The sequence below is a fragment of the Plecotus auritus genome (assembly GCF_963455305.1).
Source record: "Plecotus auritus genome assembly, chromosome: 4".
Classification (NCBI taxonomy): Eukaryota; Metazoa; Chordata; class Mammalia; order Chiroptera; family Vespertilionidae; genus Plecotus; species Plecotus auritus.
Genome location: NC_137775.1, coordinates 49,527,464 through 49,550,162, shown reverse-complemented (window position 1 = coordinate 49,550,162; position 22,699 = coordinate 49,527,464). Strand labels below are relative to the sequence as shown.

The 22,699-nt window shown below is 40.6% G+C and overlaps 1 protein-coding gene across 9 annotated transcripts in view; it reads left to right on the top strand.

Moving 5' to 3' along the window:
* KLHL32 (kelch like family member 32) overlaps nucleotides 1–22,699 on the top strand; it is a 196,340-nt gene that overhangs the window by 131,373 nt on the left and 42,268 nt on the right. The window lies entirely within an intron of this gene.

Here is a 22,699-nt window from a genome sequence, read left to right as displayed (position 1 = left end):
AAAAAAGTTAAAGGATTGAGGGACAATGAGAAATATTTTGTTTGGTTTGATCCTTGTTGGACTCGAAGTCTCAGAAGTCATGCTCCTTGATGGACAAGTAACTGAAGAACTAGCCCATGACGCTTGGAGGCCTTAGCCAGCTCAGCTTCACTCAGGATTTGCAGGGGAGATGCCTCAGGATCTCCCTGTGACTTCCCAAATCCCGAAGTCAAAGGCTTTGTTTGTTTTTTCTCCTAATAAAAGTAGTTTCTTAAATTGAATATGAGAAGAATGGATTGTCAAGTGGTACTTATGCAGTTTCAAGACCAATGGAATCAGAATAAGTTCTGGGCTTGCCTATAAACAATTCAGAAACATTCCTTTGTTGCAGCAGAGAGCAACTGAGACCTTAAATCAAATGAAGCTCTTCTTGCACTGCAGTGGGAAAATCTCCCTCCTTAGTTCATGCTGCATTCATTGCTATTTGCCTGAGCCCTGCCTTTTCACCTGACAGGGCATTCTTTCTGAATATCCTTTGTCTCAGGGACAGGAGGATGTGTTGTGTTTTCAAGTTGATTATTCAATTTAAATCCTTCTCCGCTAGCTCATCCCCAGTGGCTATCCGTGAACAATCTGCTTGATGTCTGGGAAACCATCAGAGCCCATCTTCCCCTTGTGTCTAAAGACTGTCTGTCTCACTCTCTGAAACACGGGCTAGCCATCTTGTTACTTGTAGGGCAGCATACCTTCAAAATGTCATGATCATGTGAAAAATATTTATATACAGACTATTTGGGGGAAAATATGAAGTCTTCTATTAACTGATAAGGCAGTGAATTACCAAATAGCATTCAGAGAACCAATAGCCAAAACAGAGTGAGACGTGGCTATTAATTGAATCCAGTATCTGACTCTGCAGATTAATTTTCTGATGTCTTTCTCCTTATTTCTTCCTTTGCATTACTTTAATCAGCAACTTCTTTCTTCATTGTTGCTTCCATCAGGGATGGTAATAAGAGCCGTGGTGTACTGAGGACCTTCCAGACCTGGGTTCTTTTCAAACTTTTGACTTATCATCACAGCAGGCCTGAAGGATGGCTGTTATCACCCCATCTAACAGATGAGCAAAATGAGGCTTTAGTGCCTTGCTCAGGGTTACAGAGCAGAGCAAGCCTTCAAGCCCAAGTGTGCTAACACCTGCCCTCATTTCTGCAGTGTCCACACTGCCTTGAAAAACAAAATATCAGGACACAAAAATAAGCTCTAGATTTTTTTTCTGCTTCTTAGGTATTTCTCATAATGTTTGTTCAGACAGAGGTCAAAAGGGTTTGTGGAAGATGAGTTTTAGGTATAAATTTTAATTATCTGGTGTTCTCCCTGTAAACACAAATCATCAGAATTTTGGGGGCAATTCAAAGTGGGAAATTGCTACAATTTTTTCTTTCCTTTCCCAAAGGGAAAAAGAAAGACTTGAAATGAATTCTGCATTTAATTATTTCTAACTGAATTGAGATCTGAGCCAACCATCCTTGTGTCTTCTGCCTCTTTTGGTGGCATGGTTGAAGGCACTGCCAGAGATGGACATGGCAATATGCACAAGTCTAGTCTGAATGTCCAAAAATTCCATACTGTCCACTTATGAGTTACCACAATTGCCTCTCTAAAGGTTACTAATATTATAATGTCAAATTTTAAAAACGGCTTTTGGCTGCAGGCAACATTTTTTTATACCTGGTCCTCAAGAAAGAATTAAAAGATGCACATAAATATGGTCAATTTAGGCAGTCAGTAAGCAATAAGAAACTGTTTTGCTTTATCTTAGTATATAAGTAATTCCCTCATACTCAACCCAATAGAGAAAAATCAAATCAGACCAGCTATATTGCCTCAAGTATAGTTAAGTTCATCATTTTTGCTGAGGTTATACTAGTAATGCAATATACCATGGAAGAATCTAATATTCAGCCCAGGGTGAAGATTGGGTATGCCAGAGGATTAGTGTCAGGGTGCTTTATAGAAGTGAAACTTGATGGACAGGCTGGAGACAGATCTACAGAATCTCATTAAATTGCTGAATTGTTCATTACAGAGTGTTCTCACTGTAATAAAGTGCTCATTGACTTTGACAAATCCCCATCCCATGTCTTAAAGAAGAACGGTGAGGCTAACGGTGTTGGGGAGGAGAAAAGAAATTGGCACAAAGTCAGACAGGTAATATAAAAGTGGATGGAGGGTAGTGCCCTTTGATTAATGTGTGCAACTGGTAACTTATGGGAGCCCAGTAAACACCCCCCCCCACATACACACACACAAGTGTACACATGTGGCTCTTCCACAATCTACTGACAGTATAATCTGGGACATTCCCTTTATTTTGGTGAAAGGTCTAAATTTCATTCACTAGACTACAAGCAGTCTGTCTCTGAAGACGTGTCATAAGGACCTTCAATTTATCCTCACTGAACAAACTCTTTTTCATTTTTTTCTGCTGTCCCTTATTCAGTCTCTTTCCTGATAAAATGTGCTGCAGGCCGTAATAGCCATTCTGTGGATCTGGAAACCTGTGAAATCCCCCAAGATTATGCCTTATATCTGTTCTTTTATTTCCATCTGACCTTTTCAAACTTTATCTTAAGTCTCTTCTCTCACAGAAGGTTTCTTCATCCCCCATAGACAATTTTTTTCCTCCCTTCCATCACCTGCAACTATATGTCCTATTAGTTAACTTCACTTTATATTCACAGGTAATGTAGATACTGCACCCTATACACAGGTATATGGTGTATAAGGACACAGAAGTCCCCTCAAAAAATTTCTGTATAAAAATTCAATTCAGTTCAGCCCCACAATTTGGTTTTACAGTTTCAAGGCCAGCAATTTCTCAGGTTCCAGATGGAAGACACAATTGATTATGGCTCAAGAAAGGAGAGGCTAAAAATGAGCAAAGCGGCTGAAGAGGAAGCATGGGGCATGAGGTCCCTCTCATTCATGACCTGGCGAGTCTCCACCATTTTTATTTTGCTTTGCGGTTTAGTCCTAATTTAGGACTTTGTTTCAGTAGGACCCTGTTAAATTTCTTCATATAGATTCAACATATAGCTTCAGACTATTGAGCCAGGATCCTGCTATAAAGTTTGGAGTGGAATAATGAAACAACCCCCTACCACTCCCACACATTGGGTCTGTTCCATTTGCATAGGAAGCCCTGGCTAAGCTCTGTTTTCTTCTGAGGAAAGTGGGATCTCTGCCTTTCCTACCTAAGATCCTCTCTCAGCAGAATGAGGGGGAGATTGCTTCCCATGGGAGTACAGTTTATAGAAAAAGCCTGATATAATGTAAGTGCTTCTGTTTGCTAGCACAGGAAAAGGTGTGGCTCTCTCCTTCAGGACGTTTTGAGCACCTACCAAATGGCCCGAACCACACTGCCGTGGAAGGCATGGTACAGGTTTGCTAACTCCATTTCCCTCTCTCAGGCCTCACCCCATCTGGGAGGGATCCTTATGATTTCAAATCATTGATTCAGCTCCCTGGATTATTATTTTTTTCTCTAAAGTAGCAAAAACAAGAACCATCTTTTTAAATAGCTAAAGATATTGTGTGGAAACAAAAATGAATATTTCATGAGTGTCTATTATGTGCTATGCACAGTATTAGAAGCCAGATCTTGGATAAAAAGCTTTATAAAGATGTTTAATTATTGGCTTAGAGAGATTTGGTTTCCTCTCTGAATGTAGAGAAGTTATAGTTTCCTTTAATTATGAACTTATTAACTGTTTTTCTACTCTTAGTGAAAAGGACTTATTATTTATCAGAACAGTCCATGTATCAATATTTTTCTTCCTTTTTAACCTTTCATTGAGGGTACCTCCTTGTGTTTGAGCCTAACTTTGCCTGGATTTAATGGACCAAACATTTCAGTAGTCACATCACTGACATCAAACATGATCAGACCTTAGCAGGGAGAGTCCGCTTTATCTTAGTCATATCCCATTTTAGTACAGCAAGAGGGACCAAGTCACCTGGTTTGGATTGGAGCTGATCCTGTGTGTACATTGGTCTTTGAGTCTACATCCCCAGAGGCAGAAGCTGTGCCTATTGTATTTGCATTGAACACTGCCATGTTTTACCCTTGCACTCTATAAATAATAAATAAAGACAATAATGTACAGTTTTCACATTAAAATATATTGAATGGATAATAAGACAGCCTATTATTCCTACAAAAGGTTGGATTTATTCTAGGAACATTGGTATACAAAATGATTTTGGCCTTTTAAAACTGCATCTTTTCTTGTAATTTTGTTGGAAATTCGTGTCCATAAGTCATACTGTTAATAACACATTTATTGTATATCTCTAGAGATGTAAGTCACATGTTGTGTAGAGAACCACAAAAGTAGTGTTTTTTTATGAGTCCTTCCTGAGCTTATATCTACACCACAAGATGACCCATTTCACAGCTTGATTTAATCATGGTCCTCAAAAGAAGTTCCAGAAGGTGAACCCAAACAAAAAGCTACTACAGTATTTCATAACAGGTGGAAAATAGAGGACACTAGTATTGTACTCAGTTTTTATATTTTATCTCTTAGATGATAAATTGACCCAAATACACCTCTGGCAAGAGAGAAGTCAGGACTTCAAACAGTACTATATGCCCAACAATACCATCATCCTATCTAATAAAAGAGTAATATGCAAATTGACCATACCTCTGCTACACCCACAAGCCATGCCCACCAGCCAATCAGGAGCAAGTATGCAAATGAACCCAACCAAGATGGCTGCGGCCACGGAGAGAGCAGGAGGCTTGGGTTTCCCTGGCAATGGAGGAAGCCAAGCTTCCTGCACACCCTGGCAGGCCCAGGCCTGCACTCAAGAGTACAAAGTTTCAATTATAGAAGATAAATAAATCCCAACAAAAATGGCTGTGGCCACGGAGCAAGCAGGAGGCTTGGCTCTGCTCCAGGCTACAAAGTTTCAATTATAGAAGATAAATAAATCCCAGATATCAGGGCCTCTGCTTGAGTGACCGGGGGCGTGGCCGGCCTGCAAACCACCACAGGCCCCTCGCCCAGGCTGCCCCACATCCCAAGGGAACCCCCACCCTGATCCGGGACACCCTTCAGGGCAAATCAACTGGCCCCCACCCGTGCACCAGGCCTCTATCCTATCTAATAAAAAAATAATATGCAAATTGACTATCACTCCAACACACAAGATGGCTGCCCCCATGTGGTCAAATGACTGCCCCCATGTAGACACAAGATGGCCATGACAAGATGGCCAGCAGGGGAAGGCAGTGGGGAGGGACCAGGTCTGCAAGGGAGGGCAGTTGTGGGTGATCAGGCCAGCAGGGGAGGGCAGTTGGGAGGGACCAGGCCTTCAAGGGAGGGCAGTTGGGGGTGACTGGGCCTGCAGGGGAGGGCAGTTAGGGGTGACCAGGCCTGCAGGGAGGGCAGTTAAGGGCAAACAGGCTGGCAGGGGAGCTGTTAGGCATCAATCAGGCTGGCAGGGGAGTGGTTAGGGGATGATCAGGCTGGCAGGCAGAAGCGATTAGGGGCAATCAGGAAGGCAGGCAGGTGAGCATTTGGGAGCCAGCAGTCCTGGATTGTGAGAGGGATGTCCGACTTGGATCCTACTTGGATTGGGCCTAAATGGGCAGTCGGACACCCCTTGAGGGGTCCCAGATTGGAGAGGGTGCAGGCTGGGCTGAGGGACAATCCCCATGCACAAATTTCATGCACCGGGCCTCTAGTCCTATCTAATAAAAGAATAATATGCAAATTGACCATACCTCCGCTACACCAACAAGCCATGCCTACCAGACAATCAGGAGCGAGTATGCAAATTAACCCAACCAAGATGGCTGTGGCTACAGAGCTGCAGCAAGCAGGAGGCTTGGGTTTCCCCAGCAATGGAGGAAGCCAAGCTTCCCTCCTGCCCTGGCCAGCCCAGGCCTACACTCAAGGCTACAAATTTCAATTATAGAAGATAAATAAATCCCAACAAAAATGGCGGCAGCCACAGAGCTGGAAAGAGCAGGAGGCTTGAGTTGCCCCCGGCGATGGAGGAAGCCAAGCTTCCCTGCCGCCCTGGCCAGCCCAGGTCTACACTCAAGGCTACAAAGTTTCAATTATAAAAGATAAATAAACCCCAGATACCAGGGCCTCCGCTTAGGTTACCGGTGGGTGTGGCCAGCCTGCAAACCACCACAGGCCCCTTGCCCAGGCTGCCCCATGCCCAAGGGAACCCCTACCCTTATCTGGAACACCCTTCAGGGCAAACCAGCTGGCCCCCACCCGTGCACCAGGCCTCTATTCTCTCTAATAAAAGAGTAATATGCAAATTGACCATCATTCCAACACACAAGATGGCTGCAACAAGATGGCCAGCAGGGGAGGGCAGTTGGGAGGTACCAGGCCTTCAGGGGAGGGCATTTAGGGGTGACCAGGCCAGCAGAGGAGGGAAGTTGGGGGCGACCAGGCCTGCAGGGAAGGGCAGTTGAGGGGGACCCAGGCCTGCAGGGGAGAGCAGTTTGGGGGGACCAGGCCTGCAGGGGAGGGCAGTTAGGGGTGACCAGGCCTGCAGGGGAGGCCTGGCATGGGAGCAGTTTGGCATCAATCAGGCTGTCAGGGGAGTGGTTAGGGGGTGATCAGGCTGGCTGGCAGAAGCGGTTAGGGGCAATCAGGAAGGCAATCAGGCAAGCAGTTGGGAGCTAGCAGTCCTGGATTGTGAGAGGGCACATTGTATGTGCCCGATCCAGGTGGGATCGGGCCTAAACGGGCAGTCAGACATCCCTTGAGGGGTCCCAGATTGGAGAGGGTGCAGTCTGGGCTGAGGGACACACACCCCCGTGCATGAATTTCGTGCATCGGGCCTCTAGTATTAAATATAATACTTTCTATTTGACTATCACACCAGTTTTGAGAATGCTTCTGCATTTATCATTGCTTTGCTATCCTGTGGTACAAATGGGGAAACTGAGGTAACAAAGTTAAAAATCAAATTCATGTCTTCTAATTTGGAGGCTGTTTCTACTTTGGTCCACAGCTTCTGAATTCATAATAGAAACTCAAAAATGCCTGGGAGTGATGGGTACAGAGGTGAATCAAATTAATCCTGGACTTTAATATAAATTAGGAAGGGCTTGACCATTCCTGTTCTTTGGTGTAGTGCCCACAGATGAAAAGGGTACTGAATGGCCTACTCTGCCTGTCTCTGTGTCTTTGTCATGTGGCTAATTCTAACTATGCTTTGTGACATGAGCTTCATTCATTCTTTCACTCATGTCAAATAGTTATTGAGTACCCACTCTGCCCGGCCACTGCTCCGTGATGGGTTCTGGGCACGCCATAGTGGAAAGGACTGATGTGGTCCTGCTTTCACGGACTCTGGAGTCCGATGTGGAGCTTTCCATTGCTGCTCCTTCTCAGCAGGCCCAATTCCTCCCCAGTGGGGACTGACCTGTGCCAAACAGTTTAATGATTTCTGTGCTAACTTTGGGCCTATTGAGACAGTACTGATACATCGGAAAATAAAATGCTTTTGTTTGGATATTTCAACACCAGCCACTACTTTATTCATTGTTTACTCTTGTTCATTGTATGTGCCCTTAAACAGCTTTGCAAATCATTGTCAGTCCATGTGGTGCAGCTCAAGCCTCAAAGAAATCAGACTGTGGGTAATCATTTAATAAAAAACTTCCCAGTAGTGTTCTCAGTTTAAACACTTGGACCTTGGTTTCTAGACATGGAATAAAATACTATGGCCTGAGAACATGAATCCCCAAACAAAATTGTCATCTTTCGTCAAATTCCTGCTCTTCCTCAATTCAATGTCATATGTGCATGCCATTGCTATTTTTTTTTTTTCAGATAGGCACTTTCTGAGCATCTTCATGATGTCTCCTTTTATTTTATTTTTTTACTTACTATTCCTTAAACTAATTAATCGTGTGCCATTTCTCGATTTTCTTCCTGGAAGTTCTGGTAGCTCCTCCCAGCTACATACAATATTTTCTACAAATGTGATGAGGACATCTCCACTTCTTTTTTACTAGACACTAATGGAGAGAATAAACAGAGGCTTCTTCACATCCCAAATAGTGCTTTGCTGGAGGATGTTTTATCCTTTGAGGGCCCCCAGCTGGACACTGAACAACACTGCTACTTCAGGGCTTGGCGCTTGAGTGTATATTTAGTCATCCATCCTCATCTCTGTGCAGCTAATTCCTCTGTGAGGACTCATCCCCAAGGAGCTTGACAGTGGCCTTGCAGTTGTTTGCCTGGGCCGTGTGCCTGTGTGAGACGCATGACACATTCATTTCCGAGGGACTGTGCTCCAACTAATCCTCAGCTCTCCTCGGTGCTAGAGCTGTGCGTTCTCAAGTAGCTGTGAGGGACAGCAATTATCCGAAATTACAGGAGACCTGACTTGTATTCATGGGCTGCCATTCCCATGAGTTAATAGTGTTTTTTCTTCTCCTTTTTTTTTAAAATGAGCACAACAGCATAACAAGGTGATTCATGTGATATGACGTATTTATGTTCCCTGCTTCTAATTTTCATTGTGACTCATGTCGTTTCCAGACTGATATGTTGTTATTGCTGCTGTGAGAAGGAAAAAGATGACTGGAGAATATTACTTATGCACTGGTGGCCTGCAGTAATATTGCTGCTACCTGGATTATCAGGGATTTAAAAAGAAAACCCAACCATGAGCTATACATGAGGTAGAAACCCCAAGGCTAGGCACAGAAGTTAATAAATAATAATAATAAAAATGCCCTGGAAGGGCGGCTTAGTTGATTGGAGCATCATTCTGTACACCAAAAGGTTGCGGGTTCGATTCCCAGTGAGGGCACATACCTAGGTTGCAGGGTTTGATCCCCGGTCAGGGTGTGTATGGGAGGCATAACCAACTAATGTATCTCTCTCTCTCTCTCTCTCTCTCTCTCTCTCTCTCTCTCTCTCTCTCTCAAATCAATAAAAACATATCATCTTTGGGTGAGGACTAAAAAGAAAATATCCTCCCCATTAAAAAATAATAACAATAATAATTATTTACAGTCTTAGTGAGTGTTATATTTTTAAAGCACTTTTACACATAATTTCATTTGAGTCTCTCATCAACCTTTAAGGTTGATAAGTTAAGTGTTATCCAAATGTTAACAAGCGAGGAAACTGAAGCTCACAGAGGTTAAGTGATTAACTCACTTCACAGTTAAGTTTTAATGTAGGTCTCACTGTATTCTCTTGAAATACACCAAGTCTCTAAGAAAACAGAACCTCAAAGTACCAGATACATCTTGTCATAAGGCAGAGGTTACACTAATCTATAGTGAGTGAATCAACAGTATACATTTCTTAATAAATTACCTAGTTCTGTTTTCACCTGTTGTGCAGCTTTGTGGGAAATTGCAGAAATTACTCCAATAAAAGTAGTACAAGAAAGTGTGCTGAGGGTTTTCTTTCTCAGAGCCAAGAAAATTAGCATTTTAGCTGTTTTGTTGAAGAAGAATGGATAGAGAATTCTGACCGAGGCAGAGAACAGCTCTTCATTCCTTTAAGGTTCAAGATGATGAAGTATAAAGCAGGAAGAAAGGCCCATGAGGAGGATCACTTTAAAATCTGATCAAGAGATTTAAATCAGTGGGAAAGAGAACCTGGAGTGCCATTATTTTTTGCTGCGCTGTGTAGACCATGTGGTGAAAATCTGCAGGTGTTGTTAGAGATTGGATGGGATGAATGGAAATGATTAATCATTATATATTCATTTTACACCCAGTATATTGAAAATTTAGAAAGTTATACAGCAGAAATCAGTAGTCATGTGATGGCCTAGTTTGGGATTTACAAGACAGGAAATGTTGACATAAGAAATGTCCAAACCTCTAGAGAATTTTTGTAAGAGTTTATTTGAGCCAAACTGTTGACAATGCCAAGAAGCAAGATCTGAAATGCTCCAGAGAATGGCAGTTTTTCAGTTTCTTTTATACAATTGGATTAAGGAGGGAACATATGGAAGATTACATGAAGGTGGGAGAAAGCAAGGCACAGGATAGTTAACAAGTTTATGGTCTCCCTTGAGGGTGGTTACACCTCTGAGGGGCCTGAAAAAGAGGCATTTCAAAGGTGTGTTAACCTAGGTCAGGGGTCCTCAAACTTTTTAAACAGGGGGCCAGTTCACTGTCCCTCAGACCATTGGAGGGCCAGACTATAGTTTAAAAAAAAACTATGAACAAATTCCTATGTGTACTGCGGGCCTGGGACGAGTCAGCTGCTAAGCAGGACAGGCAGCAGCACCCGGCGGGCTGGATAAATGTCCTCGGTGGGCCGCATGTGGCCCGAGGGCCGTAGTTTGAGGACCCCTGATAGGTGCACAAAAACAATGGGCAGGGCTTGCTTAAGGTGAGAATAAACCTTTTATAGGCCTGGGATGTGGTTACCCACCATGCCCTGCCCAGTTAGGAATTTGTGATCAGATCACCTTGTGAAGTTGCTTTTGTTCACTGAACTGTACAAACCCCTTTTTTCATCTTCAGGAGAAAAATACATTAATTTATTGAAAGTGTTAGTCTCTTTTAAATAGATATGAGCCTGTGGCCCATATCCTGCATCACCAGATTATTTCTATGGGAATCCTTATGAGGCCAGGTGAGTGCCCAGTGACCATGTGTTCATGTGAGTTGGCCATGGAAGACCACAGTAATTTCTTGCTCTGGGCATTCTAAGGAAGGGATCTAAACTTAGCTGTGGAATGGCCTAGAGGCTCTGGAATTATTTATATTCCAAAGAGACATCTGGAAGTGCCTTAATGTTTATTGTTGAATACCGACGCCCTTACACCCTGCTTCTCCCACCCCTGTCTCCAGAACTTTTGCTACAAGCAAAAATAAAGAACACCTCGACTTGACACACCTGGAAGAGAAAAGTGGCTGTTCTAAGATAGTAACAGCCACTATTACTGTGGCTGTTACTCTCAGGAAGCATTCATAAATAAAGGTATTTCATGGGCTTCTTTTGTGCCCATAATACAGAGCAATGTGTTCTCTGTGGTGAGGTTCTACTCTTTTAGTCTGACACCTCCTCATTATTTGGGGTGGCACATTGGAGGAATGAAAACAAATTTCAATTGGTAGGCAACATAACCAGGGAGAAAAATATCTTTGGGAAAAAATCCTCAATGGGTTGCAGAGATAGATATCACAGATTTTTTACATGATTCCCCTGTCTATCAGAAGGGTTATAAGTCGGTTTCCATAAATGGCACAGATCTTATGCTACAAGAACAGAAGCTAAAAGAGCCCTGCCAGCTGGAGGCTAAATGCACACATCTCCTTTTCTTCTTCTTCCAACACCATTTATCCCCCTGTACCCTCTCCCACCTCCACCCACTTGCACAGATCTATTTAGTTGTGTGTTCTTGTTGAAGAGAAGTGCCCACACGTCACCTCCTCTGGCCACACAAGGAAATCGGTAATTGAAGGAGTGATGGATGGTGCGCTAAAGTTTAAATGTTTTAGGAGGACCTATCTTCTTAACACTTTAAAACAAGTGAGCATAATATAATTAATTTTGATTAATTCATTTGCTCTTAATATAGCTTTTAATTTGTAATTCTATGTGAATTACAATGTGATTTGGCATTAATTATACTAAATTGACTATAAGCCAGCCAATCACAATAAGAAATTACCCATAGCTGAAAGTAAGACTGAAACTCTCCATCCAGAAAAGACTGTGCTCAGTTAAGAGGCAAATATTTAGGCATCTCTCTCGTTGGCTATGAGAATGGCATTGAACCTGCTGAGGACTATAAACCATTTCTTATTCTGCCCACTGTTGGGAATAAATATAGGATGTCCCTCCCAAAAGTATACACACATTTTGAATAGTTACAAATACATTTCATTTTCAAAATTGAGCTATCAGCTGTTAAAGTGTGTATAAATTTTGGGGGGACACCCTGTATATATACTCACTCTTTGGAGTGAAGTTCAATAAAAAGGGTAAATAATAAAGTACACTAAGAGGTGACTTATCAGGCTTGCCAGGTCCTCCAAAGAACCTTGTTCTTCTCATCCCGTGTAAGATTTGGGCCTTGCAGAGGACCGCGTAGTGCTTTCGAATGGTTAATTCCGCACCTCTTGGATTGTAGGGGTTAAAATAGGCACTTACTTAGGTTGGCCTGTTGTTCCTCCCCATGCTCAGTGAACCAGCTGGGAAATCCTGTTTTAAATCCCATGTGCTGTCAGTATCCCGAAGCCAGTCCTATATGAACAGTACATGAACTGCCTTCTGGAAAGAAGGAGGCTGTGCCTTGAAAAGCCGATACCAGGAGGTGGTGGCACATGTGTCATTGGTAGAGCTTGCCGGAGGTGCCTGTGCTCACGCAGGAAGAAAAGTGCCGGCTGAGGATCAAGGACACTTGAGAAAGTGGCAGAAGGCAGGGATGGGTTTGGAAAATATTTGTGTTTGAAGCATTTGCCAGACATCTTTCTTTGAGAATTGTCTCCTAAAAAACAATCAAAAGGAAACGTTGTGATCCTGCAGAATGTCATGTGACAGAGTTAGCATATCCTGCTTGAAGTGTATTTACATGTAGTTTAAACTATGGGAATTTTGTACATTCTGGGTACATTGGTTCAGCAATGAAGTAAAAAGTTTTTCTAATTTGTGTATAGAAAAATAACTATTTTTTTGCTTTGTTAATTATGCATTTCTATCTCATCATTCCAACACACAATCTAGCAAATAAAATGGCCAAAGTTTTATGTAAGCATTTCGAGTAGAGAGGTTAAAAACTACCCTGAACCCTGAGCCAACAGCCACCCCGTGCCTTATCTCTTGCACACGTGCAGGTGGGGTTTACACCATACCCACACTTGCAGATAGACACACATACATGTGCTTATTAATCTTCGCAGCTGAAAGAATTTCCTTTGTTTTGCGATACTAACTAATCATACTCTCGTGATTGGCTGGTTGATCTCAGGATTAAAGGAGAAAATAGAAGTTAGAAGTTTATTTTTGCAACCCCGAATGTATATATCCCATTCATCACTAAATTTTATAAGGATGTTCATGTCTGTAGTTTGTGGACAATAGCTGCTGTATGAATGCAGCTTGATATTGTTTCCAATTTCTCCAAAACTCTTTATGATACATTTAGCCTGTCCTATTACAGACTTTTTATTTCTTTTCTCACATATTCTTTCTGATATATCAGCATTTGAGTTGGTGGGTTCCAGCCCCTTTCTTACCCTTGTAGTTCCCAGTATGGCTTCATGGTCTTCACCCACAATAACCCCTTTTGATCCAAGCCCTCTGATAGATGAGTTCGTTTGAGCTGTTAATGCAGGGTTCTTTGAGAACAGTGAGGACTTGGGGCAGAGGAACTAGTACTGAAATAAAAGGAGCAGCAGGGTTGAGAGAAAACAGTTACAGATACTGTATGTCTGCCCTGGGTTTTATCTCCTTGTCATTTAGAATGCCAGCGGAATAAATGGGTCTGTTAATCAAACAGCACTGAGAGGTTAGGTCATTGGAAGCTTTTTAGTCATTTTGTGCTTTTCAAGAGGGAATTTGTTAGAATTATGCTGAATACCCACTTAAAGCCTCAGCTGATAACCCTACCTGTGTTTTATAACTCGGCACTGTCAGAACTCATAATAAGTCAAACATTCTTTCAGTGGTGCTCATAAGGGAGGGAAAAAACCCCACACATTTAAGAGTAATTTCAGATTGTAAATGAAAAGGAGAGGCACGACTGTTCATTTGCACCAATCATGCCTTCCTTTCATCGGCTCTGATTAGGCCTGGTGCGGTTTCATCAGACCCCTCCATCACCGAGCTGTCACTCCAGCCGTCTGTTGATTGAAAACAATCAAGGCTCTGAAGGCACAATTATTCTGACCCTTTAACTAGAGGCTGCTGTGATAATGAAAGGTTGATTATGATAGTTTGTGCCTCTTTCAGTTTGCCAAGAAGGTTAATTTGGGCATCAGACGGATGTTTAATGGGCGCTTGCTGGCTACACTGAGGTAAATGAGAACGTGCAGTCTTGGATATTGCACGGATATAGTTTGGCTGTCAATCATTGTCATTTGGAGTTTGTGCCTCACACTCCGGAAATCACATTTTATTTTTTCCTTGGGATTTAATTTATTCTGTGCCCCGAGGAAGTTCTTTCACTCGGTGACCTTCACAGCAGCTTTCTCTGCCTTTTTTTTTTTTTCTTTTCGCTTTTTTTCAAATGGAGCTCAAAGGCACAACACATCTAGAAGAGCATTTTTCTTTCATTTTCACTTAAAAATGGAAACCTTAAAAATCCATCCTTATCACTGCCTTCCAATAGAGCAAATGTTCCCGTTCCGATTGTGCAGTGGGGAGGCAGAAACGCCAGGGTGCTTTGGCCAGTTTGCTCATGCAGCAGCTCCCACCCTCGTTCTGCAGTTTCTCACACTAACCAGCAAGCGTAGTCCATTCCGAATGGGCACACACGGAAGCGAAGGCCCCATTCTCCTCACAACTGATTTTTGCATTTCTGGTTCCAAGTGCAGCAGCATCTTACTCCTTCTTGGGCAGTATGGGTGGGGGGTGAGGCAGGGACACACATATGTGTCTGTGAAGGATGAAGGTTATTAAAAGTTGGAGATTTCAATTTGTATAAATCCAACACCTAATCTTGTTGCTATTTGAAGCACAGGGTAAATAAGATGAAGGCACCTAACAATGCTAGTGTTTACAATGTGCAGCTCATTACAATCCTCCTTTATGCATACCCTTTAAAAAAAGAAAAATAGAGGAAAAGGAAAACCTTTATTTCTGTCTCCAAGCTGTGCAGGGTGGTCTCACAGAGTAGGCACCTGAAAGCTAGACTCATTGTTCTGCTTTTTCATGTATGCTATCTTCATTTTCTTTTTCCCCAGTGAACATTCAGCAGCATATTTCTATCTACCTTGGCCATTTTGTCTCACAGTCAATTGTAAAGCAATTAAGTCTATAGATGTCAAAGTGACAGCATCATACTGATTATAATTTTACATCAAGTGTTTTCCCATTATTTATTTTTTGCTTTTAAAAAATGCTACTTGTTTTTGAATGGTCAAGAGAGGCATGAAGCGATAATTCAGTTTCACCTGAAGAAGCTCCAAAAATGAATTAAGTCATTGAATCCAGTTACTGTTTTTATGCAACCACAGTGCTGTTTTATAAGCTACAGTGATGTTTGAAATGTGTACTTAAAAATAAATGGTGACGGAAGGAGACTTGACTTTAGGTGGCAAACACACAATACAATATGCAGATGATGGATTGTAGAATTGTATACATGAAACCTATATAATTTTATTAAGCAATGTCACCCAATAAATTCAATAAGAATAAATACATAAATGATAAAAATTAAAAAAGAAAAAGAAAGAAATGAGAATAGGATTGTGCTATAATCTCACCCAATTCTTCACCACACAAGACCAAGAATGTTTATTTTTGTCTAGCTGCATGAACAGCATAGATAAAATAGCCCTCAGGAATACTTAGTGAAGTTATTGATTAGTTATGTCTTGTTTTGTTTAAGTATTGGGAGTAAAAAGTAATTAGGAGAGAAATGTGTCAGTCAACTAGATCAGTATTGTTTTTGGGGTATTTAGAAAGTAGTGTGAATTTTCATTTTAATATTAGCAATGTCATATATGACAATGAGTGATTTTATTTTATAGATTTAGTATGCTTGCAAATTAATGGTACTCAAGCAAGGACTGCTTTTTCTTAAAGGAAATATAACTATTATTTCAAGTTGTTTTTAGTATAAGCCTAAAGAAGGATTATACTAAAGAAGGATTCCTGCCTTCCCCCAATCTGTTCTACCCTTTATATCTAACTGTGGAAAACTAACGTCCAGAATGAAGGACTTTCTTATGTCCTCTCAAGTCCTCCACCTCACACCCACCTCGGTGCTTTCACCTGATATTCTCACCGAGGCTGTATCCCTCAGCAGTGATGTCCCCCTCTGAAGGCCCCACACTTCGCCTCCTGGCATGTGCTGGCCTTTCTGCTCCCAGGGCTGGAGCTGGTCAGTGGGTCCAGTTTCTGTTTCCTTCTCGATCCTCCCATCTGCCCTTTCAGATTCCCCTTGCTCTTCATACACACTGTACCTTCTAAGCTGGTAAAGATGTCTCAGATCTGTGATTCTCTGGATTGTAGTCTCCTAATTCCCATTTATCTGACATTCAGCAAACACTGGTGGATTTCCTCCTGGTGCCAGGCACTGGTGCTGGAACACAATCCTTCTCTCAATATCGCCATCGGAATGGCTACTGCCTACTCCTCCCTTCATCCATGCAGCCTCCTCTTCCCTCACGAGTCTTCCGAGATTGTCAAGCCATTGGCTGCCCTGCCCTGGGCCCTTCTGTCCACATCTTCATCTCTTCCTTACATCACTATTATAGATCTGCTCTTTAGGCCACTCCCCCACCCCAAAACTGATGCATAATGGTGCTGAAGCGTGTATCTTCTTTGACAAAAATATTACTTGTGTATTATAATCAAAAGTGTTGCAAGGTGCAAATAAAGGATTCATTGTTTCCCAGTTATTTATATGATGACGAAATGAAGTTAGAGAATGCAGTGTGAAATATTCTGTTTGTTTAAACATCATAGCCAGGCTGAAATTCACATAGTGATGAAGGTTGGCATCATATTTATGTGTATTTTCTGCAACTTACTGCGGGTATAAGCCCTGCTCCCCAGCCCCTGCCCACCGGCTCCATCCCTTGATAGCAGAGTCTGGCCCCTGACAATTTTTAGTCATGTGCTTCAGGTAGCAGGCTCCCCCTCCAAGCTCTGCACTCCGAAGCTATAAATTAATGTTTAAAGTGGCCTTTGAGGATTCTTTTCTTTTTTATTTGGAGGCTGCCAACATCAAACCTTCAATGCAGCTTACTAGCAGATACTTCCTAGACATCCAAATTAATCATCGTACCCCTTGTGTGAAGAGTTCGACTTTCTCTGTGTCTGTGGCCTTAGGCAGCTGCTTGAGCCTGTGAGGTGCTTTTGGTCACTAAAAGTTTAATTTCAGGAGGGAGTATGTATGTAGCGAACCTGTTATTGGTTCATTATTATTGAATTAGTTCATAAAGAAAAATAGTCAAGAGCGTGATGCTCTCAGGATGCTCCAGGGCATGTTTACAAATTAAACAGCTTTTTAAAAAAACATAACATTTATAAATGTACCAGCAATATTTAAAAGACCTATGAGGGAATTGGTAACATAGAAAGATGGGTTTAACTTGTATCTGAAAATCTGCCTACAATAGGCTGAAACTTCCAAATTTGCAGGATTTTTCTTTCCCCAGTGTCATATTCCATAAGCACATTTTACAGGAATACATTAAGACCATCGAGGTCAAGAGTAAGCCTTGAGTTTTATGAACTGAATTGAATGGCAAGTAAGAATATGTATACTTATTAGAATCTTCTTTCTCATCAAGTAAGTTCCTGATACATAATATACACTCATTAAAAATTTGAGAAATAAGTGAATGAAAAAACTAAAATAAAAGATTCATAGTTATATCATTTTCCCCAGAGCAACAAAACAAAATGAAAACTAATCAACCCAGACAATCAGTCATTATTTTCGTTTTCTTAAGACAGATGGTTTATATATTTTTTTTCCTTGCCACTAAGTTAAATGAGTTAAGATTTGAGGGGACTCAGACATAAATTCAAGTATTTTTAATAGGAGACTCAAGCCAAGTAAAGGAACTAAATATACACTAAGTGTTATGCAGAGATAAGTAGGTTTATGTCTATGTCTCTCTTTTCATTCATTCATTCATTCATTCATTCATTCCTTTATTCATGCTTCTCTGACTTCGGATTTAACAAAGCTGCAGACCTTAAATCATTGAATTCATTTTTATGAAAATAGGCTCATCATAAGGGCAAGTTTATAATCTGCATCAGATAATCTGCCATATTTTTATTATTACTTTATTATCACTTTATAACGTGAAGTATTTAATACCTGTGTAGCATGTTTCTATTAACTATAGTAATCTCTCAAAATCTACATCAATATTACACAGTAATGTGCTGGCTTTATCATGAATTCAAAAGGGTAATTGAATTGAGGATTAGCTCCATCTCTTGGTACGTTGTAATTATATTAATTCTATATGTTGTCTAAATGTCATATTTTACCAAACACTTTGACATGGTATGCAGTCTTGTGACATAACTAATATCATCCTTGCTTTACAGATGATGAACAGCAAGTTGTTTGTCTTTTTCATAACTGCTCAAACACATAAAGTTGCAAAAACAGATCTTTTGATATCGGATCCTGCCTCATTTTCACTGTATCACATTCACCTTCATGGGCATGTACCAATTAGTGGTAGGAAAAAGCATCAGGATGCCCATGGCCATTTTGGCTGACTTCACCCTGTAATGCATCCTCATTGCATGAAGTAGCTGGGGAATTAATGCAAAAATATGTAAGCCATGTGGGATCAATTTAGTTCCTGTTGCCAATGGGATTGTCTTCTATTGCCCAAGCTGGTTTTCTCTCGTTTTCCAGTGTTGTTCTAATCTGAGCTTCATATCTCCTGACCACATGTTAAGGCCCTTTTACATCCAGAAGAACATCATATATAAATATGGTAGACACTAACATTTTACTGAGAAGTCTCATGTCTTTAGTCCAGTATCAAGTAATAATACTCTGACGCCATCAGTGATTAGATGGATAAGTGTTATCTTTTGGCTCAGAAACTATTATCAGGCCATTGGAGGGCAAGTATAGGAAGTTATTTCTTTTTTTGGAAAAAAAAAGATTTCCATTGGTTTTTAGAGATATAAGAAGGGAGAGGGAGAGAGAGAAACATCAATGTGAATATGAAACATTGATTGGCTGCTTACTGCAAGCACCCCCCCCCCCATTCCCCACACCACCAGGGGGATCAAGTCCAAAATTCTGGCATGTGTCCTGACCAGGAATCAAAACGGCCTTCTTTCAGTACATGGGCCAATGCCCAACCAGCTGAACCACCCGGCCAGGGTGGAAGTTATTTCTCATAGTTCCTGTATTCCATTCAAGTATGAGGAGAGCAATAATGGGTTTAATTTTCCCTGCAGCATCGCTGGCATAGGTGGCATAGGTGGTTGCCTTTCTTGTCCAGTGGGGTATTTTTCCTATCTAAAAAGCTTTGTCTGTACTATTATGGGAATTGCATATTTAAATAAAGGTGATCCTGAGGTAAAAATTTATATGAGTAGTTTAAAAAATATTTGCATTCATATATAAAATTTTATTCTGGGATTCTAAGTAGAGAGTACCTTGAAGCAGTTGCTGTACAAATGTAAAATGTGTCCTTTGACTGGAATGATTTTAGCTACTCAATGCAGTGATATGATCTGAACAGAGTTGTTCCAGGGAGGAAAAGACTAGGTGTAACTAGGATGTGCACACACACATGCCTGCATTTCTGGTGAGTACAGAATTATAGACCAAAAACATCATTTCATTTTCTGAAAAGAGATTTACAAAAACTGTGCTGTGGATTTGTAGAATACAGCTTTGAGCTCTTTTCCCCAATGTTACCCTGTATAAACCTGGGGAATTTGAATAATACATTTATACATATTCATATTCCTCCAGGTACACTTCCTAAGTATACCTAGAATGAGTTGCATTTCTTTTTTTTAATATCTTTATTGATTAAGGTATTACATATGTGTCCTCATCCCCCCATTACCTTCCCAACCTCCCCACTCCACTCATGCCCTCACCTCCCTGTTGTCTGTGTCCATTGGTTAGGCTTATATGCACGCATACAAGTCCTTTGGTTGATCTCTCCCCCTTACCCCACCCTTCCCTACCTTCCCTCTGAGGTTTGACAGTCTGATCGATGCTTCCCTGTCTCTGAATCTGTTTTTGTTCATCAGTTTATGTTGTTCATTATTTCCCATAGATGAGTGAGATTATGTGATATTTATCTTTCTCTGACTGACTTATTTCACTTAGCATAATGCTCTCCAGTTCCATCCATGCTGTTGCAAATGGTAGGAATTCCTTCTTTTTTACCGCAGCATGGTATTCCATTGTGTAGATGTACCACAGTTTTTTAATCCATTCATCTGCTGATGGGCACTTAGGCTGTTTCCAAATCTTAGCTATGGTAAATTGTGCTGACAAATCATAAAGAGAAATATAATACAAAAACAAATAGAAATAGACCTATCATTGACCAACTGGACATTTAGAGCTCACATGAGATTGTCACCTGAGCCTTCAGGCCAGATTTGTACTGTGGAATAGAAAATAAGAAAAAGAGTAGAATAGAAAATAAGAAAAAGGGTAGAAAACAATGCTGATTGTAGGTTCAAATCCCAAATGCTTGGGTACAAACTCAGATTTAAATTGTGAAGTAAACACACAATTAAAAACACTATATATCAGAGGGAAGGTGGGGGTGGCTGAGTAGGAAGAGATTAACCAAAGAATTTGTATGCATATATGCATGATCCATAGACACAGACAATAGTGTGGTGAAGGCCTGGGGGGTGGTGAGGGTGGGCCAGCAGGGGTCAATGGCGGGGGAAGGGGAGGAAGGAACATATGTAATACTTTCAACAATAAAGATAAAAAAAACACTCTAAAAAATAAAAACTATGCTGTGGAAATGTGCATGGGATACTAGACACATTGATTAATTTTGGTTGCTTCTCCCATTAATAAGAAATTTGGAGGATTCTACTTTAAAATATTACTTTTTTGGTAGGTCCATAGATGCCATATATCCTATAGGTTGAAGAAATTTTCTCATCAACTCACTCATTTTACTGATGAGAAGCAAAGTGACTGGTCAATGTCAGCCATGTACACCTGCTGCTCTTTGTATTGACTTTTCAGAAATCAGTTTAAATTGGTGGCCAATTCTCATAGGTAGACAGGACATTACAGTACACTAACCTCATCTCTTTTCCTGTATTTTCTCTTTATCTTGATATACAATGTACCTTTTAAAAATCCTCTTTTGTTATAAGACTAAATCCAAGGGCAACCCAGGTCACTTTTTATTTGTCCTCCTAAATACCTGGAGTTTAAATGTAGCAGGCCTCACGGTCGTTATTGTGATTCCTCCAGTCCTATATGTTTGTCCCTGTCTATGGGAAAGAGACACCCTTGGCTGCAAGGGCTCTTGCTTTCAATGCTCTGCAGTATGCATTTAAAAAATATGAATAAAGATGATTATTAGGCAAATATTTTATTCTTTCAATTCTTAATTAAAAATAATTTCAAACAAAAAAGTTGCAATAATAAAAAAGAGTACGGAGAAACCCATATAATTTTCAAATTACCTTATTTGCTTTATCATATGTCCTCTCTCTCTAGATATTTATTTATCTATAGATAGATAGATAGATAGATAGATAGATAGATAGAAAGATAGAATGTAGATATATATAGTAGGAGCATATATACAGGATATAGTATTGATATATATAGTAGCAGAGAGGGAGAAAAGGGGAGGGCACTGTTTTCTGAGCCATTTGAGAATAAGTTGCATACATCAAGTTTTGTTTTGTTTTTAGATCTCTAAAAAAAAAAAACCCTCATAACTGCTCCTCTTCATGGAAATCTGTAGTAAATCATGAAGGATTTATATAATCTGAAGAGAAACCAGAGTATTATCAGGCACACATTTTATTCTGAAGATAAAAATAAGAACATTTGTCTGTCTCCCAACTTTATAAAGTTTTAAATGAACAATGAAAGAACATATGTTATTATCATATCTGCTAAGCTGAACATTCTTTTAAAAATCTGTCAGGTCGTTTTTTCTGATATAACATGAACCCGGGGCCTCATCAGATTTGATTCTACTGAAATGTATTTCTTAGAGGAAAAACAGCCTAGGTGTCTGACATAAGTCTGTAGTCAGCTATAATGGTTAATGTGCAACCTCCCTTCAAAAATCTGTTTTACAAGCAGAATGTTGACACGATTTTAATTATAGCACTCAAGTGAGCACTGATATAATTTTTAATATTCCTCCATGGTAACGTTTCCATTGTTCTGGTGGAGGAAGATGCTCTGGTCCCGAGTCCCTAGTTTCTGGTGCTTTTAGATTTTATAGGTATGTTGTCTTTTTGAGAATGTTGTCTTTTTGAACAGAAAATTTTCATTTGGTCACAAAGAAGAGAATATGACTATAAAATTTGGTGCATTTATTAATATGAATTTTCTCTCTATGGCAGTCATGATTCTGGTTTAATATGTCACTATCTGGACCTTGCATGACTCACCTTAAAGAGATGAGCTTCTGTGTAGTTTAACCTCTGTTCACTGGCTCTTGGGGAACTTTTCACATTCATCATCTGAAGAAGCTGTGTGATAATAAAATGGTATATTGCTAAAGTTTTATGCTTCTGTTTATTAGAATTTAAGGCATTATAAAAATAATCTATAAAATAGTCAATGCAACTTTCCTTGGAGGGCGTATATTAGAAGATGGAGAGTATGCTTGCTACCCTTTAGAGACAAAACAAAAGTCCTGTCTAGGCATTGTCCCTCATTCTGTTAAAGCGCTTCTGTGGCTTCCCAAGCGTTCTTTGACATGCCTGGCACTGTGGTGGAGGTTCGGGAATGCCGGGTCTCTGTTGGTTTGCTCTTGTGCCCTTCCTTTATCCCTTTTTGAAACTGT